Source organism: Manis javanica, chromosome 16 (genome assembly GCF_040802235.1).
Source record: "Manis javanica isolate MJ-LG chromosome 16, MJ_LKY, whole genome shotgun sequence".
In the NCBI taxonomy this organism is placed as follows: domain Eukaryota; kingdom Metazoa; phylum Chordata; class Mammalia; order Pholidota; family Manidae; genus Manis; species Manis javanica.
Window position 1 is genome coordinate 33,597,897 of NC_133171.1, and position 16,552 is coordinate 33,614,448.

The 16,552-nt window shown below is 35.6% G+C and overlaps 1 pseudogene; it reads left to right on the forward strand.

Moving 5' to 3' along the window:
• The first annotated feature begins 7,218 nt into the window (after positions 1-7,218).
• Positions 7,219-7,314, forward strand: LOC118968388 (U6 spliceosomal RNA; annotated as a pseudogene).
• The last annotated feature ends 9,238 nt before the right edge of the window (positions 7,315-16,552 follow it).

Sequence of the window (16,552 nt, forward strand, 5' to 3'; positions counted from 1 at the left end):
TGGTAATAAAATCTTAATATTTCTCTATGGATTATCATGCTATTAACCATACACAGTTCTTAGAGCATTAGTTGAAACGTTTGTTTGAAGTGTCTTGAACAAGATCACACAACTATTAAGTGGATAGGATCTAAGCCAATATCTCATTTTAAGACTACCAGTTATTCCAGAAAGTATTTTATCTCCATGGTTGAATTAGGTCCAATATATTAATGTTTCTTTTTTGTATTATTAAATGCATCTTTCCCAAATGAGTCAGACTATTTTACGTAGAGATGGAGCACTGCACAGTAGTTAAAAACGTTGGCTCTGGAACTGGATGGCATCATTTACTAGTCATCGGTCCTTGCTTTAATAATTTAACTTATTTGTACCTAAATTTTAGCACCTACCTCATGGTGTTGTTAATACAAATAAATTGATCATATTAGTTTCTGGCACATATGAAGTCATTGATAAATTAGTCACATCAAACCAGTTGACTGTGAATAAACCCTGGAAGACAGCAACTGTCTATGCCACATACACCCACAGCTTGTTTTCACCTAACCATTTCGGGTACTATGATAAAGGGGAGAGAGCTAATTGCTCTCAAAAAGCAGCTCACGTCTTCCTTTTTTGCTGTTTAATGAAATCGTGAATAGCTCAGTTTTTAGAGAAGATTCCCTAAACTCCCTAAAGATAAACTATTATTCATGGTAACTAGCAAAACATAGACAATTTAGAGGTATACTGTATCCTCATTTCTCCTGAGTCACAGCAGGAGCTTCCATAACTCACAGTAAAGATACAGGTGAATCATTAATTAGGGTAAACAACTGGTATTCTGCGAGGTGTTATGGACCATCAAGATTCAGAACTGACATCAAATACTAAAAGCCTAAGCCCTCTGTTTAAGTGGCTTAGTTTCTCTCAACCACAGGAGACACAGGAATATTTAAGAAGTGTTATGTTAACGATGTTAAGGATAGCAAGGGTAATGTAATCCAATGCTGGATTGACTGAGTGGTGTTCCTGTTGTCTATGTGCACAGTTAGAGCTCTACCTTTGTTATTGGAATATATTGTTAGAAATCTGAAATTGCAGTTCATAACTGCAACTCTCTACACAGTTGCCCCTATTAATTTAATTATGCCATTTTTTATTTCATAGGTTTTCCTTAAACACACGATTATCAGGTTGTAGCAGAACAGTCTGCACAGGATTAATGTCACAGAAAGGTGATAGATACTTAGAAAGCATGAAAAAAGCAGATAGGCAAATGCTAAAAATGGCCAGAGTGTTCCTACTAGAATTGAATTTGTTGTAGAAGAGAGAAATAGAGGAAGGAAGGAAAGAATGAACCAATGAATGAGTAACAAACCAGAGAGATAAGGACAGAAGGAGGGAAGGAGCAAGGAAGGGGAAAGAAAATTATCAGACCCCATATTTTTATTTTATTATTAAATATATATTAATAATTAGCTATTAGTTATATCTACTAATTTTAAATATAGACAGTAGAACAGTGAGTTAAATAAATTATAGTAAACCCAATGGATGGAATATTAACATTAATATAATGGTTTTTGAGTGTACTCAATGCATATTTGAAGTATATTTCATGTAATAGAAAACTACTCATGATAACATTAAGTGCAAAAGCAAAATACATAAATCTATGTTTATAGAAGATATGTCACATATAGTATAAAATTGTATTTAAATTATATATACATAGGAAAGGTAAGAAAGACATATGCCAAAATGCTGATAATTCCTATGTGATGATATCATAGATGATGTTTATTTGCTACTTATAATTTTCTAAATTAATACATCTTATTTTTATAACCAAAACATGTTTTAAATCATTAGTACTTTTTAAAATGCATGGAAGAAAAGTGATCTAAATGATTAGATTATAAATGTCATGATTAGATCATTTTCCTCCACAAATAATATTTTTATTGAAAAAAAATTTTTTAATTCTACATTCCTTGAAAAAGTATCAGATTTTTTAATTAACAACTAACTTTTCACATAAGTTATTCTTATTAACTCTATTCAGTACTTATACAATAAGCTGTTACTCCGGATCATCAGAAAACATGGAAGGAAAAATTACATCAATGACCTTGTTTGCTATCAAGAGGGCAAAACTTAAGTAAATTAAACATTTATATTCCTACCACAACATTTTTACGAAAGTTTTCAAGGTTTTTCGAACTTGATCAAATGGCTTTACTCTCATCTCTCTAAATTCAAAATTGTCAGCACTGAAGAGAAGACATGTGTGTGTTACTACTAGAATTACATTTAGTCGTGAAATTTTTCAAATTTTTAAAATTAAAGTATATTCAAAACAGTGCATGCCTTTGTACATTCTTAAAAGTATTTTAATGTAAAAAAATAATATTTCTTTGATGTAACACCATGGCTTCCTAAAAAAATCAAAAATACTATTTGAGATGTATTAAGGGTAGTAACTGGAAGGCTGTAAGATTGAGGAATCTTGATTTATGAATGTAAAAGGGTGAACAAAAGAGAAAACATGGAAGGAAAAATTACAGAAAGAATAAATATCTTATATGTGCAACACAGCCTTTTTTTCCATCCTCTTGACATGACCACGTAGGTGATTTTCAACCAGGTTCTTTCTCTATGTTCTCCTGCATGAATTTTATACATACACAGGTACACACACACATATATGAGGCATTAATTTAACTCTTACATGAATTATATACATATGTTATATATGTATATATATATATATATATGAGTTTATTATGTATATAGAAGTTAATGGGGGGAAGAACATAGAGAAAGAAAATCCCCTACGTGGTCATATGCCAAGAGGGTGAAAAAGAAAGGTGGCCATTGCACTAAAGTGTCAACGTCTGAGAAATAGAAACACATTTGAACACTAGCACTTCGTTCCTACACTGACTCTGTGGAGCTAAAGTAAATTACGGCGTGGTGTCTATGCATTGTCTTTCTGGGGGACAGTGGGGGACAAAGGATAAGAGACTTAAGAATTCTATAGTCCGTATCCGAGAAAAGCAAGCAAAGGCATTTAATCACAGAGAATGTCTTTGGGAACTCCTCTGGCCTTGCCTGTTATTTTTAACTTGGGCTGTTCCTTTTTTCTCCTCATTAAGGGGTTTAATTTTTCAATTTGTAGCACTATTGGTATAAAGCATGCCTCATTAGCTTGTGGGAGGCAGCTAGTCTTCATTAATTCAGTTCTCACATCATTTGCTTTGCACACAGTCATAATTAGCTTCCAAATAACTTAGGTAACTTCAGTAGATTTATGCCTATCATTTTACTCCATATTTGCTTCTTTGCTCCCTTTTTTGATATTCTATAGAAGATAAAATTTAAAAGGACAAAGCTTTGGGGAGTGATTTGATGTTAAAATTTTTGGCATTCAGTTGTCTTACATGACTGATGCACAAGAATGATGGTGTTTTAGTTATTTTCTTACCTTGGAAACTGAAATAAAGGCAAATGATTTTAAAAAGAAACCTATGTTGAAAAATATTTTAAACACCAAGTTCAGACAAGGAAGATATCCAAGCTTCATACCATTTTGGGACCCTGTATTTATTGCTTCAATCTATATAGAACACATTAATGTTATATTTTGGAAATACTGTTTTCATATGGAACTTAGACTACATCAACAAAATCAAGGCCACCTGTTGATACTGATGTTGTGTAAACTGAAAACAAAAAACAATCACAGTGGTTTTCAGCTCCTTCCATGCAGAGATAGAATCTATTTCTCTTTATCCTGAATCTGGGCTTAGCCATGTGACTTCTTTGGCCAAAAAACTTTAGCAAACATGAGAAAAACAGGAAGAAAGTTCCTACACTGGAGCATGCCCTTTCCAGTTGCTTTCAGAACTCTGTGAAGAAGTCTAAGCTGGAGGGTAGAGGTACGTGACCCACTGACTGGTCACCCAAGCCTGCTGCCATGCTTGTGAGCAAAGCCATCTGGAATCGGCCAGATCCCAACCTACCTGCCAGTTGACTGTAGCCATAGGAAGGAACTCAGGTGTGACCATCAGGAGAACTGCCCAACTGAGCCTATCCTAAACTTTCGATCCACAGAACTGTGAGTGAATAAGCTAAGTATGTCTTTTTAAACACTAGGCTTAAAACTTTGGGGTTATCTGTAATGCAGCAAAGTCTACTGATAAGTTGATATTTTTAGAAGTATCAAAATAAACCTCAAAGCCTCTCCCTAATAATAACCATAGTTTTATAATGAATCAATGAATATATTGGTTAAAATTGCCATGGTAGCTGCCCTGTGATACAATTTGAATAAGCCAACCACAAAGCAACTAAATTATACTCATTAGATACCCATGGAATATTCAATATAATAAATACATTAATAAATAGAGAGTAAGTAAAAAACCAAATATGGCCACTACACTAGAGAGGTTTACACTGCAAAACTTCAGAAAAAGTTTCACTACTGCATAAAAATACTATCAAGAAATCTTACCTAACTCCATCAGAAAGAAACAAGAGTAAGCAATATGTTTGACATCATAAACTCCGTATAATAAAGTTTCTTCTCTTTACCCATAGGTGAGTCTCTGAGGTCTTCATTTAGAATAAATTAATGCATAACTCTAATAAATTGGACCATCCTGTTTACAAGAAAAAAGTCAGATGAAGACATCAAGTTAGAAAGAAAATTGCTTACAGACAGGCACACTGACACCAAAGAACTTTGATAAACAAAGGAATTGATAGAAAACATATAAATAACATATCTATTAACTCAAGGAGCTAGAGGGTATTATGCTCAGTGAAATAAGCAAGGCAGAGAAAGACAAATACCAAATGATTTCATTCATCCATGGAGAATAAGGACAAAGCAAAACCTGAAGGAACAAAATAGCAGCAGACTCACAGAACCCAAGAATGGACTAACAGTTGACAAAGGGAAAGGGACTGGAGAGGGTGGGTGGGAAGGTAGGGAGAAGGGGAATAAGGGGCATTATGATTAGCACACATAACATGTGGGGGGCACAGGGAAGGCGGTACAGCACAGAGAAAATAAGTAGTGACTCTATAGCATCTTCCTACACTGACGGACAGTGACTGTAATGGGGTATGTGGGGGGGACTTGATAATGGGGGAAATCTGATAACCACAGTGTTGCTCATGTGACTGTATATTAATAATACCAAAATAAAATAATAATAAATAAATAAATAACATATCCAATAACTCAATAAGCAAGACATCTGAGATAATGGAAAAGCCCTATCTATCCTCCTAAATGGTTCCCGGTGCATCATATACACATTGCACTAGTTCATGTTCCCTGGGATAACTTCAGTCTTCAAAAAACTGTTAAACTGTTTTGAGTACATGCTGTGTAAAGGTCCTCACCAATTAAAAAATAAATAAACAATCCAATAGAGAAACAGGCAAAAACTTCAATAGACTTTTCTCCAAAGAAGATATAAAAATGGTCAATAAGTACAGTAAGAGACAACCAATATAACTAGAAAAATAGAAAATTAAACCATAATAAGATGTCACTTCAAACCCAGTAGAATGTCTATTATCCAAAGAACAGACAATAACAAGTGTTGACAAGAATATGGAGAAAATGAAACTCTTCTATATGGCTGGTGGGAATGTGAAATGGTGCAACCATTGTAGAAGACAGAATGACAGTTCCTCAACACATTAATCATAGAATGATTTACAATTCCACTTCAAGCATATACACAAAAGAACTGAAAGAAGGGACTCAAACAAATATGCAAACACCAGAGTTAATAGCTGCATTATTCACAATAGCCAAAACGTGAAAACAACCCAGTTGCCCATCAACAGATAAATGGACAAACAAAATGGAGTCCATACATACAATGTAATATTATTCGGTCTTAAAAAGCAATGACATTCTGATACTTGCCACAAAAAGACAGACCTTGAAAACTTTTTGCTAAAAAATACACTAGACACCAAAGTACAAAGATTATATGATTCCATTTATATGAAGTACATAGAATAGTAAAATTCATAGAGAAAGAAAGTAGAATAGTGGTCCCCAGGGCTGAGGGAGGGGTAGGCAGTTACTGTTCAATGGGCGTAGAGTTTCAGTTTGGGATGATGAAAACTTCTAGAGATGGATAGTGTAAGAATGTGAATGTACTTAATACCACAGAATTGTACATTCAGAAATGGTAAGAGGTAAATTTTATGTTATATATATTTTGCCACAATATAAAAAAAGTCAAGGGTCAGTTAGTTGTATATATAAAAATCACTGGTAAAAAGTACCAGAGATAATTATTTGGCAAGTTTTCATATAACTTGGATTGGAAGCTTCAATGCAAAGAAATACCTGACTGATCCCTGAAGGGTGGGTGGGGAAGGAGAAGCATGCCGGATGAGGGGAACTGTGTGCAGAGAGGCAGAGAGGCAGGAATAAACAGCCACAACAAAAGTCCTTCTTCCTGGAGTGAGAAGATACACAAAAAGGGCTATTGGTGGGTGGGAAAAAGGTTCTTGTTATAAAGAGCTGTCAAGGCTAAGAAAGAAATCAGGAGATGATATAAATAACCAACCTACTGAAATTTTCTTTTGTTGATGAAGGGAATGATGTGATTGTCAAGGGAAATAATCCTCGCAATATAATGCACATCTAATGGAAGGGGGGAAATCTGTCAGAGACACCTGCTAGGTGTTGCTCAGTGATCCTTGCATGAGGTGATTAGGACCCAAGCTAGACATGTGGTGTTTGGAAGGTAAGAGAAATGAGAACCATAGAAAACATTTCAGAAGAAAATTGAGGAGTTGGAGATCTACTGGAGTTAAAAATAAAAATATTTTATCCCACATCATATGCAGTAGGAAGCCTAAGTATAGAATTATGATTCGAAGACAATATAATTTTAATTCTGGAATATTGAGTAGAAAAAAGCACACAGAGCAGAAATTAAAGCCAAGACTCTGCTGTTTACAAGAAGCAATGCAAGAAGGAAGGAGAACTCCTGATAGCCAGATGCTGGGAAACACCATATCTCACTTCCTTGACACATCAGTATTAGGGCTTGTTTTATCCACTCTTTACAGATGAAAAAACTGAGACTAAAAGAAAACAAATGACTTGTTCAATATCTTTCGGTCAATAAGTGGAAAAGCATACTCTTATTTTAGTAGTGAAAGAATGCAGATGAAATAAATATCTCTTCATGCTCGCTTTGGCAGCTAAAATTGGAACGATACAGAGAAGATTAGCAGGGCCCCTAAAAAATAAATAAATAAATAAATAAATAAATATCTCTTCAAAATATATTTTGGACAAGATGGACATTTTTCTCAGCTATATGGCTCGAAATCACTATAAAACAGAGCAGCAGCATAAACCCTAACCAAATAAAATATATTAATATTGAATCTCAACATCCCATACTTACACCAATAGTGTTCTCTAATCTGCAGTTTGTTTGAAGTACTAAAGTCAAATAACTTAGTATAGGGTACATTGAAAATAAGCCATTGTTAGCTAACGTATCTCTAATTTTCTGCATAGTATACTAAAATGAAATGTGCTTTAGTTTAATGCTGTGTGCTAGTACTAAATAAATATAGAATTACAATCCTAATTTTACTATCAAATAAGTTATCTGATAATTTAATATGTAATTCTTAAATTCTGAAACTGAGTGTAATTTTTCTCACTAAATACAGATGATTTATAGGTTGTGTTTTAATAATGTAGACTAATTGCTTCTGAAAGACATGTTCCCCCTCATTCCTTGTCTAATTATTAAACTCATTAATATTCACAAAGATATTCAGAAGTATTATGATGAACCCAGACTGTGGAAACAAAACTATATTAGTGAATATCAGATGTTGATGGGGTTTTTTTTGTAATTAGAAGCACCCTTTTTTAAAAAGGATAATCACAGTGATTTTGAAACTCCATAAATAAAGATACTATGGATGTCTTCAGATGTAGAGAGAAAAGAAGCTGTACTGACAATACATATCCAAAATTCACTCAGTCACTGACCCTACCGATTCATGCAGGAAAGACTCCAGTCCCCAAACGGGTCCCCAGCTCAAGTATTTCTGGGAGTCCCTCAAAGGGAAAGAACAAATCTACTATGTTATCTGTTCCCATCTTTTCCTTCTGGAAGTTGCCTTCCTATATGAAAACCGCTAGTCACTGCCATTGCTACATGGGCCCTGTAAAACGTCTGTGCCCACGTCAAGACACCACCTCGTGTTCCCAGCGTAGTCCATCTCTGAAGAGTCAGAGCTTTGCCATCACTGTCTGAGGCTGGAAAGAAGTCCCTCCCGCATGCTCTGTACAATGCTCTCACTGTCTTTGGAGCAGCCTAGCTGCTTTCACAAGAATCATGCAAAATATCATGGCAATTCTCATGAAAGTAGCTGCTTCAGCTTTTTCCTCTACTTTGCTCTATCAGGGCTCAAAAATCTGTATGGGCTGTAGCTATTCTGCTCCCTTTTGTCCATATTTCTCCCACTTCACCCCCAGTGCTCCTTAAAGAAAACCTCAGGCATATCAGCGTATGCTAACAGATGTCCTCACGGGTCACTCGCACACTGGCTTAGCAAACAGTAAGACTCTTATATTCAATTTGAGCTCAGCTAGGATCCACTTTAAATTGGTCATGGATGGAAAGTATTTTTTTAATCATTTAAATGTAACAAAACAAATATTCAAACCATAAATAGAAGCATGGTTTTATAACATGCTAGTACCTGCCAACATCAAGGGATTAAATATTAGCCAGAAATACTTTCTCTTTGTATGCATTCTTATCAACTAAAAGAAAATGAACCACTGCCTGAAATCACCTGAAGAAGGGCTACTGGCTATTTCAAAAGCACCGTCTGGTAGTGATTAGCTGACATACTTTAATAAGCCTTCTTTATTCTTTGAATTTGGCATTCCCTCCCTGCTTGGTTAGTTGGTCTCATATAAATCCTCTTTGCTTTCGATTTACTTTCTGAGCATATGCTTGTTACTTTGTGTAAGAATCCTAAAGCTTTTAGATGTGCTTTGGGGATAAAATACAAAAAAAGTCATTATTTCTTTTAAATCCTTTTTTAAAAGACCAAGGTAATTTGAAATAGAAAGAGGTCTTTTACTATGAGGAAAATTATGAAATTATTAAAGTGAGCTGCAGTATAAATATGCATACATGCATGTATAGAAACAACCAAATAAAAGCTTAAAATATAAACTCAAAAATTTTTGTAGCCATATAGATTTCCATACACACACATACTCAAATTCAACAGGGGTAAGAGGTTTTCTCAAGTGTATGTTTTACAACAATAGAGTTTACATACAGTTTCAAAATTAAAGATAGTCACATTTTTTTTTCTCATTTGGATTAATGGACTCAGTATCAAAAGTTAAAATATGAGCATTTTTCACTAATTCGGTCCATTCAAATATCTAAACATATATTGCTACAAGGATTTAATAACCTATCCTCTAAATTAAAACAGTTATAAAAGAGAGTAGAAAGTAAATACTGCTCTAGGAAAAAAAAAGAGGTTCTTTTTAAAGAAAAAAATTATAAGATTTAAGATGTATAAGAAAAGCAGACTATTGGCCTGTTTATTTGAGATGAGTTTCAAAGAAGAGGGAAAAATGATATGACTTGTCAAGTCCAAAATTCTAGAACCAAAAGGAAATGGGGCTTACAGTCATATGCTCATCAAAACTGACCAAAATGCTGTATGTAAAAATAAAATGATAGCATTTCAACGGAACTGTTTACTAGGGAATATGTTATCAACACTGGAAGTCAATACACTGTTTAAGGCATCATGATAAACATCAGAGAAGATAAAGTGTGGTTACGGAAATACTAAAAATTAAAGAAATTTTAAATGCATTTAAAAAATAGATTCTCCTGAAAATTCTGAACCAAAAGGAAAAAGGAAAATATTGAGGGAAAGTGACAGAGATGCCCCACTGTCCTCTCTCAGGAAAGAGACAATACATCGTGGGGCTGCACCAGAGCAGAGCTGACAATAGGCAGTGGTCCCTTTACCACCAGTAACTTCGAGAATTGGGCATAAACAATTATTCCCACTCCGCACGGAAAAACTAATTAATGTATGGTCAACAAAACAAAAATTAATTGAAAGCATGCCAGTCTTTACTGAGTCTGCTGAGAAAAGGCCAAAGAATAACACACTTCCCTAATGTTCATCAAAACATCTTTAGTGACCCTCTCAGCATCACTACCCCCATCCATGCTCTCCCAGTGGACAACACTGGCTTCCTGAAACTTCCCTTTTCCCACTCTGAGCTCCCACTCCTCCAACATCCCGAAGAACTTTCAAAAGGTGCTCTCAGCACCTCAGTCCTCCCCACTTCATGCCTTCCACCCTTATGCCATGACACACTATCACTTCTCCCAGACATGACCACAAGGATTTCTGGATGGAACCCACAGGGAAAACCATCAGAGAAAGCCAGATTTCTTCCCTCCACCATACTACCACTCCTTGCTGCACATGGAGAGACGCCGAGGAAATAGAGTTGTTCGCTTCCCTTAACGGCCTTCATTGTGAGAAAGTCACATGAAGAATTCATATGGATTATTTTTCTCGTCTCAGAATCAGACCTCTGTACTGAATTATAACAAAAGTGCTCAAAAGAGACCCCCAGTATTTGGTTGTAGGGAACCCTTCTCTCCTCCGTTTCTATATATGCTTGATGATGTCTGAAATCAGGGGACTGAGGCTGGGAAAGGTCTTTCTTTTGAGAATGAAAATTAACATGCATGTGCTTGGTTTAGTGAAGCTAATTCCAAGTCAGGCAGGCAACCGGAATCTACGACAAATTCTAGAACCGAACCTAGTTCTATAGGATAGAATGTAGAAGAAGGTGTGTCACAAGAAAGCCTAATGTGTTACCTACCTAAAAGGAAGCAGTCTCTGTATTATATATATATATATATATATATATATATATATATATATATATATATATATAAAGTGGGAAGGAATTCAGAAAATGGATTATTGGAGAGTAGGAAACAATCTTCACAGGATTCATGACACTGACCGGAAAATGCACGTTACCTGGAATCTCTCTAGACAAAAAGAATCTATACCAAGATGTTCCTGTTATATTCAGCTAGAGCTGCACACAACTTTATTTGAATGATTTATGAAGATTTGTTGCTATTTTTAAACATAGACTTTGCTATAAATAACTTTGCTTTAACAGAATTCAATCAAAATATCACCATATTTATACACACAAACACATACACACAGTTGTTAATCAAGTCTTAATCTCTGTAAGCCTGAAACTTGGGAATGAGGGTGAGAGGTGAGGTACCGACCCAGATGAAGCTAAAATAACAAACTGGGACTGAGACACAAACTGCTCCCATCCATAAATTTCTTAGTAACTAAATGAACATACATGTACCCTTCTGAATTGTTCAGTGAGCAGACAGATGATATTCTGATATTCTTTAAAATATTCTTTAAAACTTAAAAGAAGCAGTATACTTCTTTCTTGTATAAAAAGCTCAACTATTAGCTGGTCATGTAAAAAGTACAGTTTTCACATATACAATATTCCAATAAAACTTAAATGATGCTTCTAAATATAATGATTCTGTATGATTTCACCTCCATGAGGCTCATCTAAGTATTTCTTCTGGTCCAGGGGTTGTCAACATGGAAATTTTGCCCCATAAGGGGGACATGGAACCATGCCTGGACACATTTTTCATTTGTCAAGTGGAGAATGTTACTAGCATATAGTAGGCAGAAGGCAGTGATGCCACTAAACATTCTGAGAAGGTGGAGGAAAACCTGAGAAAGGTGAGAGAAAGAAAATAATATTTCATTAAACATTTATTTAATGCTAGGCATTGTGCTGAGGAAAAAAATGAATGAAAAAAATGAGTAGGATGTTATCTCCTTTCTGAGTAACCCACCCAGGCAAGCCAAGGGACAGCCCATGGATGCCACGAGCAGGTTTTCTCAGAGAGAGAGAGGACTGGAGGCAGAGGCGGCTGAGAGGCTTTAGCACATTCCACACCCCTCGTCTTCACCCCACCTGAACTTCTGCCTTTTTATAGCGACTGTCACACTAAGCCACTCACAGAGGGGCCTAGTCCGTATTCCTCAGGAACCAAGAAGGTCAGCTTGGTTAAAAGGCTGAGAATCATTGATAGATTCAGAAAAGAACAGGATAAGCACTGACCAACCTTCTTTTTTAAAAAAAAAAAGATGCCGTTGAAGTAAAGGAGTATTTCTCAGAGCACTACAAATTTCGTCTTTAAGTAGAAATAGATTTAGAGTCTTATGACTGTGGTGTTTTATACAATATTGCTAAAAATAAAGTGGTTCTCAAACGTGTCAATATCAGAATGACCTGGGGGACTTGGTAAAAGTACAAAGGCCTAGGTCTTGTCCTACTCGTCAAAGAAAAAATGTACTGGACGCTTGTTAAAAACACCAAGACAATTTTATGTGGGCTACTGCAGTAGGGGAAAAAGATTTCAGTACAGGAATAAGCTCAACTCTGCTTTGGTAGGAGGGAAGATGGGAGGATTTTTAAGTGCTAAGATGAGCTCGTGGAAAAGTACTGAAGGATATTAGGGGTAAATTGATCAGCGTGATTACAGCATCTGTGTTTGCTGTGTGTTATTGAAAGTAGGCTCCTACCCTCCCGCAGAGACTGGGAGACAAGGGTACTGTCTTCCTTTATTACATTTCAAGACGATGGCTCTCAGGTTCTTGAGAAAGACATTAATGGGCTGTAAAAATGGCAAGAGGCTGGGAGAAGCTGTATATCTCAGAGAGGCAGAGAAAGAATTTACAATTGCAAGTTTGCTAAAGTAAATGCCGTAAGAGAAGGAAAAGCAGGGGCCAAAAGTCAAGAAGCCTGTCTAAAGTTTAGTCACACTGAGGGGAAATGTTAAGTCCATCTTGGTCAAACCTCCATGAGCTTCATTAGTTCTACAGGTAATAATCTAATAGTTACTCAAGTTTGGAAGCCACTGCTTTGAAATATTAGAAAAACTCTCCATTTTTTTATTTTTAAATAAAAATAAATACTTTTGAAATCTTTAGAAAAACAGCCCCAATTAAATTAGACGGATGTTGGCAAAAGAGCATAATCGTATCTATTTGACTTTCATTTGTGCTGTAGTAATGAATTCTCCCCTTATTCTCTGATAGCAAAATAAATGTAAATTTATGTGAGATTAAAAATAAAAAAAATCCTCAAATGTAGGGTTTCCAGATAAAATGCAGGGCACATGGAACATACTCGTTTTCTGAAATGCAAATTGAATTGGGGGCCATTTCTTTTCATTTGACAAATCTGCCCACCCTGCGATGGGGATCATGCTTATTTTCCCCCCTAACAACATTCAGGAAGTTCCTAATTAAAAACCTTAAAGCTATTGCCTCAGTATTTTCATGGAGAAGAAGGTTTTTAAATGAGTCAAGAGGGCTAGGAGTCTTCAGCCTTCAAGTACAGTAACCTCTTAGGAACTGCCATTTTCTGAACATCCATTCTTCACAATTCAGCTGGTTTAACAATGCAGGCTCTTGATGTGCCTGGGGTTCGGTGTCTCTCTCAACCATTGTTTGCGAGGCAAACCTCTGCAGCCTGGGGAGCCGTGATTTGTTGAAGCCACTTATTATCTTTTAAATGTGAGGAGCTCAGCAGGTCGAAATATAAATGTTTTTTTAGCCAGGTTCAAAGAACATGAACAAACTACAAAGGAGATAATCAAATGCCATCCAAATCGCAAAGCCATAGGTTCCAGACCCACCAGATTTTAGTTTTGTGAATATTTTATCAACCATTTGAACAAGTGAGAGTGGCTGACCTGCTTGGCATACTTATCAAAGTGATCTGTTGTTATCCTGTAATGACAAAAGTGGGTCTGCGTGACAATTTAACAGCAAAAGCCATTTCTTTCAATTTTATCCTTTAAAAAACTGCCAGGTAATTAACTTCACAGCAGTTTTGTTGGCAAAGTAATACTACAGATAAAATGAACCATTCATTAATAATTGACCATAAAAACTGTAGTTAAATACTGTTGAGCTAATATAATCACTAACAGAAGAAGAGAGAACAGAATAACTGTGAGAGGTCAGAATGAAGAAAGCAGTCACTGGGGTGTTCCAGCCCCAAAGAACTAACATATGAGAGAAAACAGGACAGAGCAGCAACAAGAGGAAAAGCATTATTTACAATACCTGTATTTTCATAGACTTATAAATAAACAATTGATAATAATGTTCAAGGTCCAACATGAATTGCCTTTTAAAAGACACTCAGAAGTCTTTCATTTGTGTGAAGACTAGAATAAGAGGATGCACACACATGATAAATAACCAAAAACCTATCACAGCACATGATGAAATACCCAATTAAGCCACTGATTACTATTCATCAAAGCAAGCAGTTTATTTCCACTTTGAGGCCTCTGTCTTGTCCGTTTTACTGTCCTTTAACTAAATGCTACTAACAATGACTACTTTACTGCTAGTGTGATGGCTGGGATTTTTTCACCATAAATAACCTTCTAAATAACTTTGGCAAAAAAATACTTTGAGTTAAAAGGAATCCTTAGACAAATAAAGCCTTTCATCTATAAAATATCTATAATTCCTTTTATGCAGGAAACAAAACAATTTCCTCTTCTTCAAATGGATGTATATCTCAGCTTCAGTATCTAGGTTATCCATGCAATTGAGCAAAAGCAGGGAGTGGACAAACCGTCCTTACTCTAATGATAATGGCTTAGCTTTTACACTTGTATGTTGTTAAAATTATGCATGTTTATATTGCTTTGATCTAAGATTGCTATATAACATCAAGTCCTTACTACTGACAATTAAAAATTTTTGAGGGTAAATAATTAAACGTCTATTTTTGTAATGGGGAGACCCAGATACTAAACTGGATACAAAATTGCTATGGGCAAAGTTCAGAAATAGGAAATAAATTTTTCCATGTTAACCTGTTCTAAGCAGCACACCACATTATAGTCCAGGGAATTATTTTTAATAAATTCTCAAAACAAAAAAATCATGATGTTGCAGAAAAAGGATATAGGACAACAATAGAGTCATAAACAAAAATCTCCACTGCAAAAGACTTTTGTTGCACCTATGGTGACATTAGAACACCAACAGTCTGTTTTGAACTGGTCCATAATTTCTGATGCAATTCAGAAATAATTGCTAATGTGCTTCTTAATGTGCAATTTTTCAGAGCCATAAACCTTAAAATTCACTCTGGAAATATTGACACTCTTTATTTTAAAACTTGAGAAATACCTGGCATCTTTTCTAAATGTTCTTGTTCAAAGACAAACCACTCTCTGGATCTGTAAGAGAAAGAGAGATGATTTGGTCCATCACACAAAGACCCAAAGGGGCGGGAGAGGAGGAGAAAAAGGCAGATAAAGATGAGTATTTGGTGCCACCCATCAATACACAAGAAACTATATTTTTCTGACTCAATATTTTAATTGCCTTCTATTCAAAAATAATAAGAATAATATGTAACTGGCTTCAGTCAAATATAGCTCAGTTATTTGGCTTTAGAGTGAGAAAAATCACCTCATTTTTAAAGCCAAAATGTAATATATTTATGAAGAATGATTTCAGATGGATAGCTTAATGCACAAAATCTGGAAAATATTTGATTATGGATAGTCTATAAGGTTGTATTTAAAGAACTCTAACACTATACATCATGGCACATTCTTTTTTTCCTGTTTAACAAGTTTGGAGTCCTTTACACAAATCTGGGAATCTCTAGGCTAGATTTACAAGTCTTTTTAACAAATATTGGCTATGATAATGCTATTATGTGCAAAACCTGGAAAAATCATACTGATCAAATTTGAAATAAATTTCTAGTATAAATACTGAAGTAAAATATTTTATAAATGACTTGACTACCCCTTTCCAGTCCAATCAGCTGTAATTTACTCAAATGGACCGAGAAGCACACTGTTACACCTGTTAAAAAGAAAGACACAGGTCCAACCTGATGTTGCTCTGCCAGGCCAGGTCATGAAACCAGTTTAATACCTCACCGAACTGCAGTTTCAGCCTCCCTAAGAAATGCAGTCAGCCAGGAATTTTCTGGTCAGCATCAATACAATAGTCTGCTACGTGAGCCCTCTCCATCCACAATGAGGTAATCCACCTCATTGAGACCTTTTTGTCCCCAAATGAAGGTGACCTCATCCCAAATAATCCTTTTCTCTGTTTATGACAATCCTGGTCCTGCGTCTTAGCATACAAATATGTATAGCATGACCTCTTAGGACACGAACTAGATGTATCCATGCCACACTGCTTGAGGTACTGCTAAATGTAACCTCTGTTCTGCACATATCCCCTGCTATACAGAAAAGGCATTTAAGTTGTCTCCAAACAAAGGGGCTTTGGAGCAGTTTACCCAGACTCTCCTGGGTTATTATCCTTGGTAAAACTATGAATAAACTATCTTTCTTAAACACAACAC